We start from the raw sequence: 9,110 nt of genomic DNA on the forward strand, positions 1-9,110 counted from the left end.
CTTCGGAGGGTCGGTGTGGACTTGTTGGGCTGAGGGGCCTGTTTCCACACTGTAAGTAATCTAATCTAAAAAAAAACTTCCAGCTTCATGAAAAAACATTCAGTTGTGCAAAGATGGATAGCAGATCAAATGATTGAATGGGAAGTTAAAAACTGGAGAGAATGAGTAAAATATTAATAGGAGAATTTAATGTATGAGAAGAAGCTAGCTAGATTTGTAAAATAGATGGTAAGAATTTCTACAGATATTGCAAGAAAAAGTAAGTAAACTTAGTATTGGTCCTCAAGAGAGTGAGAATGGGGATTTACTAATAAATAAAGAGATGGGTTGATAAAACAAACACAAATCTTGCTTTTGTCTGAACTATTGAGGACACACAAAATATTCCAGTAATAGCTATATATCTGAAAGTAAACAGAAGAGAGAAATGTGGTGAAATCACAATCACTATGGAAGCTGCACTGTGTAAACTAATAAAGCTGCTGCTTGGCACATTCCCACGTCTTGATGGGTTTCATCCTAGAGTCTTGAAAAGAGGTAGCTATTGAGGTAGTAAATTTGTCAAGAAAGTTTAAAAGGAAAGAATAAGGGCATACTTTTAGAATTAGCAAATATGTTAGATTTGGGTTTAACCAAGGACAAATGTAAAGCTGAAATTGTAAGAGAATTATTCAAACACTTAAGGCTGTCAGAGAAAGAGACAAGTGCAGTAGAGGTAGAAAAACCTAAATTACAATTGAGGAAGATCGAGTTAGAAGATAAACAAAGGGAGAGAGAAAGAGAGGAAAAAAAGAGAGAAGGGGATAAAAGAGAGAGAGAGAAGAAAGGGAGAGAGAGAGAGAAGAAAGGGAGAAAGGAAGAGTGGGAGAAGAAAGGGAGAGACACAAGGAGAGAGAATTTGAACTTGAGAAGTTGCAACTTAATCAGCAAAGTCAAGTTAATAGGATGGAGATTAAAAGAGAAGGTAGTGACATATATAAACATAGGCGAAAGTGAGGATTGCAGATGCTGGAGATCAGAGTCAAGATTAGAATGGTGCTGGAAAAGCACAGCAGTTCAGGCAGCATCCGAGGAGTGGAGAAAACGTTGTTTCGGGCAAAAGCCCTTCATCAGGCTTGGGCAGGGTTTGGGGGCAGTGGGTGGAGTTGGATGGGATTTGGGTTCAAGCTTTCACGTGCTGTGATGTTGCCTTACCTCCTGAATGGAGAACAGACTTTAAAAACTCTGAGCCCCAGAGGAAAGACATTTAATCGATTAACCAAATAATTGATTATCTGAACGAAATAGTGCCCGCCCATCTCGTTCAGATAATGGAGGTTCTCCTGTATATGTGGATGCATATTCCGATAAGGAGGCAGAAAATATTCCGGAGGGTTATTATCTGAAAGATAGAATCCCAAAACGGAAATGGAGACCACGGCAAGTTAGTGCAGAGAAGAAATGGGCCAAAGTGTACCAGATCGTGTTGCCAATAGCATACAGACAGGAGAGGTTATGGGTAGCACATGAACTACTTATAGGAGGTTACCTAGGGGTATGAAAGACTCAGGCTAAGGTGGGAAAACATTTTTATTGGGCTGGAATGCACAAGGATGTAGTTAACTTTTGCTATACAAGTCATACATGCCAAATGGTAGGCAAGCCACAGGCAGTAATAAAACCAGCACTTTTGTTGTCAATTCCCCCATTTGAAGAACCTTTCACGTGGGTTATAATTGACTGTGTAGGTCCTCTCCTGAGAACTAAAACTGGGAACCAGTACTTGTTAACCATAATGGATGCATCTACCAGATTTCCAGAGGCAATTCCATTACAGAGTATCAAGGCAAAAAAGGTGGGAGAGGAGTTAGTAGCTTTCTTCACATGGTATGGGCTACCCAGAGAGATTCAGTCAGACCAAAGGTCAAATTTTACTGCTAGGCTGTTTAAGGAGGTTGTGGATATCTTAGGTATACAGCACTCTAAATCCAGTGCATATCATCCTGAATCCCAGGGAGCTTTTGAAAAGTGGCAACACACCTTGAAGACCATGTTGAGACCATACTGTCAGGATTATCCGAATGATTGGGATAAAGATATCCCATTCATATTGTTTGCCTTTAGAGATGTCCCGAATGAGTCTACTCAGTTCACTCCCTTTGAGTTAATATTTGGTCATGAATTGAGAGGCCCTTTGAAATTAATTAAAGAAAAATTGACAGGACAAAAGTTGGAGATCTCACACTTAAATTATGTATCGGAGGTGAGGGAGAGATTAAATAGACCAGGGGAGTGAACTAAACAGCACCTAAAGAGGGCACAGTATAGAATGAAGCAGGTGGCAGATAAAAGCTCTGAGACTTGGATGTTTTCTTGAGAGGATGATGTGTTGGTACTGGTACCAGTGATAGGAGGTCCCTTCAAAGCCAGGTTTAATGGTCCCTATCAAATTGAGAAAAAGATGAGTCAAGTGAACTATCTCGTAAAGATGCCAGATAGAAGATAAAGGTAACGGGTATGTCATGTGAACATGTTGAAACCATATTATACTAGAGAGAAAGAACTGGAGAAACAGGTGTTAGTTACTGCCCCGCAGAGTGAGGAATCAAATCCAGATGATGGGGATTTTGATGTGCCTCAAAATAGATTAAAAAATGAAGAAGTCCTTGAGGAGTGGGATAGGTTAGTAAGCTATCAGTTTCAGGAACATAGAACGCAGTTGAAAGATTTCTTACTGTAGTATAAGGACATGTGTGAGAATCAGTTGGGGAGGACTAATGCTATTATGCATGAAGTAGATGTAGAGAATACTGCTCCGATAAAACAACACCCCTATCAGCTTAATCCTTTCAAAACCAGACAGGTCCAGATGGAGGTGGAGGCCATACTCAACAAGGACATCATCAAACTGAGCCAGAGCGAGTGGAGTTCACCAATTGTCTTAGTTCCCAAACCGGACGGGACTCAATGATTCTGCGTGGATTAACGGAAGGTCAATGCTGTTACCAAATCGGACTTCTATCCAACTCCTAGATTGGTGGACCGCATCAAAAAAGTTGGACAAGCCAGTTACATCACCAAGTTGGACTTAATGAGTGATTACTGGCAGGTACCTTTATTCATTTAAGATGCATCTGGACAGATGCATGAGTAGGTGGGGAGCAGAGGGATACAGATGCTTAGGAATTGGGTGACAGGTTTAGACAGTAGATTTGGACCAGCTCAGGCTTGGAGGGCCAACGGGCCTGTTCCTGGGCTGTAAATTTTCTTTGTTCTTTGTTTTATCAGAGTTGGCAAAAGAAATATCTGCCTTTGTAACCCCAAATGGGCTATATCAGTTTAAAATGATGCCCTTTGGAATGAAGAATGCACCTGCCACATTCCAAAGACTCATGAACAGAGTTGTGGCTGGGTTAACAAACTGTGCAGTCTATTTCAACTATGTCATGATCTTCAGTAAGTCCTGGAAAGATCACATGGTACAGTTGGCAGAGCTCTTTCAACAACTATGAGAAACAAAACTGGTGATAAACTTAAATAAAATGGAATTCACGAAAGCAGAGGTGATGTCCTTGGGACATAACATCGGTCATGGAAGATTGATCCCACGGAATACAAGCAGGAAGGCCATAGAGGAACTTCCATGACCAACCTCGAAGAAAGAAATGCTTCGTTTCTTGTGACTCAACAGATTCTATCAGAAGTTTGTTCCAATCTTCAGCAGCGTAGTGGCACCGTTAACTGATTTGCTGAAGACGAACACAAAGTTTTGATGGACAGAACTCTGTCAGGAGACAGTCAACTATTTGAAAGCCATATTAACCACTAAACCAGTTTTAGTTACACCAAGCTTTTCAAAAACTTTTAAAGTTGCAATTGATGCTAGTGACATTGGAGTTGAAGCTGTACTACCACAGGAAAATGAGGATGGGATTGAACTGCCAGTTGATTACCTTTCAAAGAAGATCAACATCCACCAGAGGAAGTACTCCACGGCCGAAAAAGAACTATTGATTTAGTACTGACCTTACAGCATTTTAATGTTTATGTCACAATGTGTCAGAGACAGTTGTGTACACAGATCACAATACACGTACATTCTTAGAATGCTTTAAAGACAAGAATATGAGACTATTTCATTGGAGTCTTATGTTACAGACTTTTAATTGAAAAATTATACCAGTTGCAGGTCATAAGAATGTAAACGCAGATGCTTTATCGCTGATTTAACTGATAGAATTTTGATGAGATTGTATTTATTAAATTTTTATATATATATAGCTATATGGGAAGAAGTTAAGGTGAACTTATAAAAGATATCTGTATGTTAATGTAATGTGATTAAAAAATACAAAAGAAATGAAACCATCTTTTCATTATGATAGTTCATTTTTTTCTTAAGGAAGGATGTCATTCAGTCATAGAGATGTACAGCATGGAAACAGACCCTTCGGTCCAACCCGTCCATGCCAACCAGATATCCCAACCCAATCTAGTCCCACCTGCCATCACCCGTCCCATATCCCTCCAAACCCTTCCTATTCATATACCCATTCAAATGCCTTTTAAATGTTGTAATTGAACCAGCCTCCACCACATCCTCTGGCAGCTCATTCCATATACGTACCACCCTCTGCGTGAAAATGTTGTCCCTTATGCCTCTTTTATATCTTTCCCCTCTCATCCTAAACCAATGCCCTCTAGTTCTGGACTCCCCGACCCCATGGAAAAGACTTTGTCTATTTATCCTATCCATTCATAATTTTGTAAACCTCTATAAGGTCACCCCTCAGCCTCCAACGCTCCAGGGAAAACAGCCCCAGCCTGTTCAGCCTCCCCCTGTAGCTCAGATCCTCCAACCCTGGCAACATCCTTGTAAATCTTTTCTGAACCCTTTCAAGTTTCACAACATCTTTCCAATAGGAAGGATACCAGAATTGCACGCAACATTCCAACAGTGGCCTAACCAATGTCCTGTACAGCTGCAACATGACCTCCCAACTCCTGTACTCAATACTCTGACCAATAAAGGAAAGCATACCAAATGCCTTCTTCACTATCCTATCTACCTGCGACTCCACTTTCAAGGAGCTATGAACCAGCACTCCAAGGTCTCTTTGTTCAGCAACACTCCCTAGGACCTTACCATTAAGTGTATAAGTCCTGCTAATATTTGCTTTCCCAAAATGTGGCACCTCGCATTTATCTGAATTAAACTCCATCTGCCACTTCTCAGTCCATTGGCCCATCTGGTCCAGATCCTATTGTAATCTGAGGTAACCCTCTTCGCTGTGCACTACATCTCCAATTTTGGTGTCATCTGCAAACTTACTAACTGTACCTCTTATGCTCACATCCAAATCATTTATGTGGTAAAAACAATGACTGCAGATGCTGGAAACCAGATTCTGGATTAGTGGTGCTGGAAGAGCACAGCAGTTCAGGCAGCATCCAAGTAGCTTCAAAATCGACATTTCGGGCAAAAGCCCTTCATCAGGAATAAAGGCAGAGAGCTAGAGATAAGCGAGGGGAGGGTAGGGGTGGGGAGAAAGTAGCATAGAGTACAATAGGTGAGTGGGGGAGGGGATGAAGGTGATAGGTCAGGGAGGAGAGGGGGGTGTGGATAGGTGGTAAAGGAGATAGGCAGGTAGTACATGTCTGGACAAGTCATGGGGACAGTGCTGAGCTGCAAGTTTGGAACTAGGGTGAGGTGGGGGAAGGGGAAATGAGGAAACTGTTGAAGTCCACATTGATGTCCTGGGGTTGAAATGTTCCGAGGCGAAAGATGAGGCGTTCTTCCTCCAGGCGTCTGGTGGTGAGGGAGCAGCGGTGAAGGAGGCCCAGGACCTCCATGTCCTCGGCAGAGTGGGAGGGGGAGTTGAAATGTTGGGCCGCGGGGCAGTGTGGTTGATTGGTGCGGGTGTCCCGGAGATTTTCCCTAAAGTGCTCTGCTAGGAGCCGCCCAGTCTCCCCAATGTAGAGGAGACCGCATCGGGAGCAATGGATACAATAAATGATATTAGTGGATGTGCAGGTAAAACATTGATGGATGTGGAAGGCTCCTTTAGGGCCTTGGATAGAGGTAAGGGAGGAGGTGTGGGCACAGGTTTTACAGTTCCTGCGGTGGAGGGGAAGGTGCCAGGATGGGAGGGTGGGTTGTAGGGGGGCGTGGACCTGACCAGGTAGTCACGGAGGGAACGGTGTTTGCGGAAGGCGGAAAGGGTGGGGAGGGAAATATATCCCTGGGGGTAGGGTCATTTTGGAGGTGGTGGAAATGTCGGTGGATGATGTGGTTTATGCGAAGGTTGGTAGGGTGGAAGGTGAGCACCAGGAGCATTCTGTCTTTGTTACGGTTGGAGGGGTGGGGTCTGAGGGCGGAGGTGCGGGATGTGGAGGAGATGCATTGGAGGGCATCTTTAACCACGTGGGAAGGGAAATTGCGGTCTCTAAAGAAGGAGGCCATCTGGTGTGTTCTGTGGTGCAACTGGTCCTCTAGGGAGCAGATACAGCGGAGGTGGAGGAATTGGGAATATGGGATGGCATTTTTGCAAGAGGTAGGGTGGGAAGGGATGTAATCCAGGTAGCTGTGGGAGTCGGTGGGCTTGTAAAAAATGTCAGTGTCAAGTCGGTCATCATTAATGGAGATGCAGAGGTCCACGAAGGGGAGGGAGGTGTCAGAGATGGTCCAGGTAAATTTAAGGTCAGGGTGGAATGTGTTGTTGAAGTTGACGAATTGCTCAACCTCCTCGCGGGAGCATGAGTATAAGGTGTTCGACAAGGTTCCCCATGGGAGACTGATTAGCAAGGTTAGATCTCATGGAACACAGGGAAAATTAGCCATTTGGTTACAGAACTGGCTCAAAGGGAGAAGACAGAGGGTGGTGGTGGAGGGTTGTTTTTCAGACTGGAGGCCTGTGACCAGTGGAGTGCCACAAGGATCGGTGCTGGGTCCTCTACTTTTTGTCATTATATAAATGATTTGGATGCGAGCATAAGAGGTACAGTTAGTAAGTTTGCAGATAACACCAAAATTGGAGGTGTAGTGGACTGTGAAGAAGGTTACCTCAGATTACAACAGGACCTTGACCAGATGGGCCAATGGACTGAGAAGTGGCAGATGGAGTTTAATTCAGATAAATGCGAGGTGCCGCATTTTGGGAAAGCAAATCTTAGCAGGACTTATACACCTAATGGTATTGTCCTAGGGAGTGTTGCTGAACAAAGAGACCTTGGAGTGCAGGTTCATAGCTCCTTGAAAGTGGAGTCGCAGGTAGATAGGATAGTGAAGAAGGCATTTGGTATGCTTTCCTTTATTGGTCAGAGTATTGAGTACAGGAGTTGGGAGGTCATGTTGCAGCTGTACAGGACATTGGTTAGGCCACTGTTGGAATGTTGCGTGCAATTCTGGTATCCTTCCTATCGGAAAGATGTTGTGAAACTTGAAAGGGTTCAGAAAAGATTTACAAGGATGTTGCCAGGGTTGAAGGATCTGAGCTACAGGGGGAGGCTGAACAGGCTGGGGCTGTTTTCCCTGGAGCTTTGGAGGCTGAGGGGTGACCTTATAGAGGTTTACAAAATTATGAGGGGCATGGATAGGATAGATAGGCAAAGTCTTTTCCCTGGGGTCGGGGAGTCCAGAACTGGAGGGCATAGGTTTAGGGTGAGAGGGGAAAGATATAAAAGAGAACTAAGGGGCAACTTTTTTCACGCAGAGGGTGGTACGTGTATGGAATGAGCTGCCAGAGGATGTGGTGGAGGCTGGTACAATTACAACATTTAAGAGGCATTTGGATGGGTATATGAATAGGAAGCGTTCGGAGGGATATGGGCTGGGTGCTGGCAGGTGGGACTAGATTGGGTTGGGATATCCAGTCAGCATGGACAGGTTGGACTGAAGGGTCTGTTTCCATGCTGTACATCTCTATGACTCTATGAGGCCTTTGGGCAATCTGTCTACTGTAGGAACTATGAGACAATTAAAATCCCCTCCTACAATCTTATGTTGAGATGCAAGGTTAACCAGTCTGGAAAGTGCATCTGTCAAGAATGTAAGGGTGTAGGCCGGTGGACAGTAAACATTTAAGATCCTGTATTCTTCCCCATGTATCGAAGCTTTAAGGATTACAAATCTCCCGTGTGTGTCTTTAATGTACTCTAATAAATTAAATAGGGAGATTCTTTCTAATTAAAATGGCCACCCCTCTTCTCCTAGTGTTGTAAGATGAAAAATAAACCTGGTCATACCTATTCTGTTGCAGTTTCAAATGCTCTACATCATCCAAGTGTGTTTCTTGTAATAAGGCAACATTCATCCTCCCCTTAATATTCCAGGTGCACCACTAAAACACATCCTTAGCCATAACATTCTCTAACACCATTTAGACTCCAGAGAGGAAGAACCCCAACTACAGATTGCTGAGCTTTCATGCAAAAGAATCCACAAAACCCAAAAACTGTACAGACTAAAATAACTACAGCCAACAAATCTGTAAAACTTGCAAAAACTATGTACAGCAAAAGCAGAAAAACAAAAAAATTGCCAAAGGCACTAATTGGAGGAACTTATCCCACCATTCAAAGAGGGTACCTAAACATCCTCCAACCCTACTAACCATCTCAACCGCCCGCTCAACTCCTCCCAGCTCGGGTCGCACCACATACACCGACCGCCCACTAGAGAAAAAAAAACAAAAGCATGGTTAGTACAACAGACAAGTAAACTAAAAATAAATATGTCACCCATCCCTTAATATAACTTAGAGATTAATGATAAGTACGCTATCCATCCTGGACATCATTTCACGCAACCTATTAACAGAAAGGAAACTCCACCAAGTCCTTTTTAAGGAAAAGCAAACCCGAACAGCTCTGTCCTCTACGCCTATTCGGCCGTTTGACTTAAGTCAGCGCATCCACAAAGTTCTTCGCTTTGTCTGGTGAGTCAAACAAATGTATGGATCCATTATGATTGTTCCAAAGCACCGCTGGATATCTTAAAGAATACTGGATCCCAAGTTCTCTCAAACATCATGGTAGGACTTCCTTTTCCAGACCACTGCCGCCGAGAAGTCTTGAGAAAAACATGACCCTGGAGCCACTGTGTACCAACACCTTCAGGTCCCTCCCCTGGG

At 43.5% G+C, this 9,110-nt stretch overlaps 1 long non-coding RNA gene across 1 annotated transcript in view; it reads right to left on the bottom strand.

The window, feature by feature from the left end:
* Nucleotides 1-8,627, bottom strand: part of LOC140482382 (uncharacterized) — a 30,692-nt gene extending 22,065 nt beyond the window's left edge. Inside the window, exon 1 of the long non-coding RNA XR_011961717.1 lies at nucleotides 8,592-8,627. This is a non-coding gene — a long non-coding RNA (uncharacterized lncRNA). The remainder of the gene's footprint in view (nucleotides 1-8,591) is intronic.
* Nucleotides 8,628-9,110: the final 483 nt, after the last annotated feature.

Source organism: Chiloscyllium punctatum, chromosome 1, assembly GCF_047496795.1.
Source record: "Chiloscyllium punctatum isolate Juve2018m chromosome 1, sChiPun1.3, whole genome shotgun sequence".
Classification (NCBI taxonomy): Eukaryota; Metazoa; Chordata; class Chondrichthyes; order Orectolobiformes; family Hemiscylliidae; genus Chiloscyllium; species Chiloscyllium punctatum.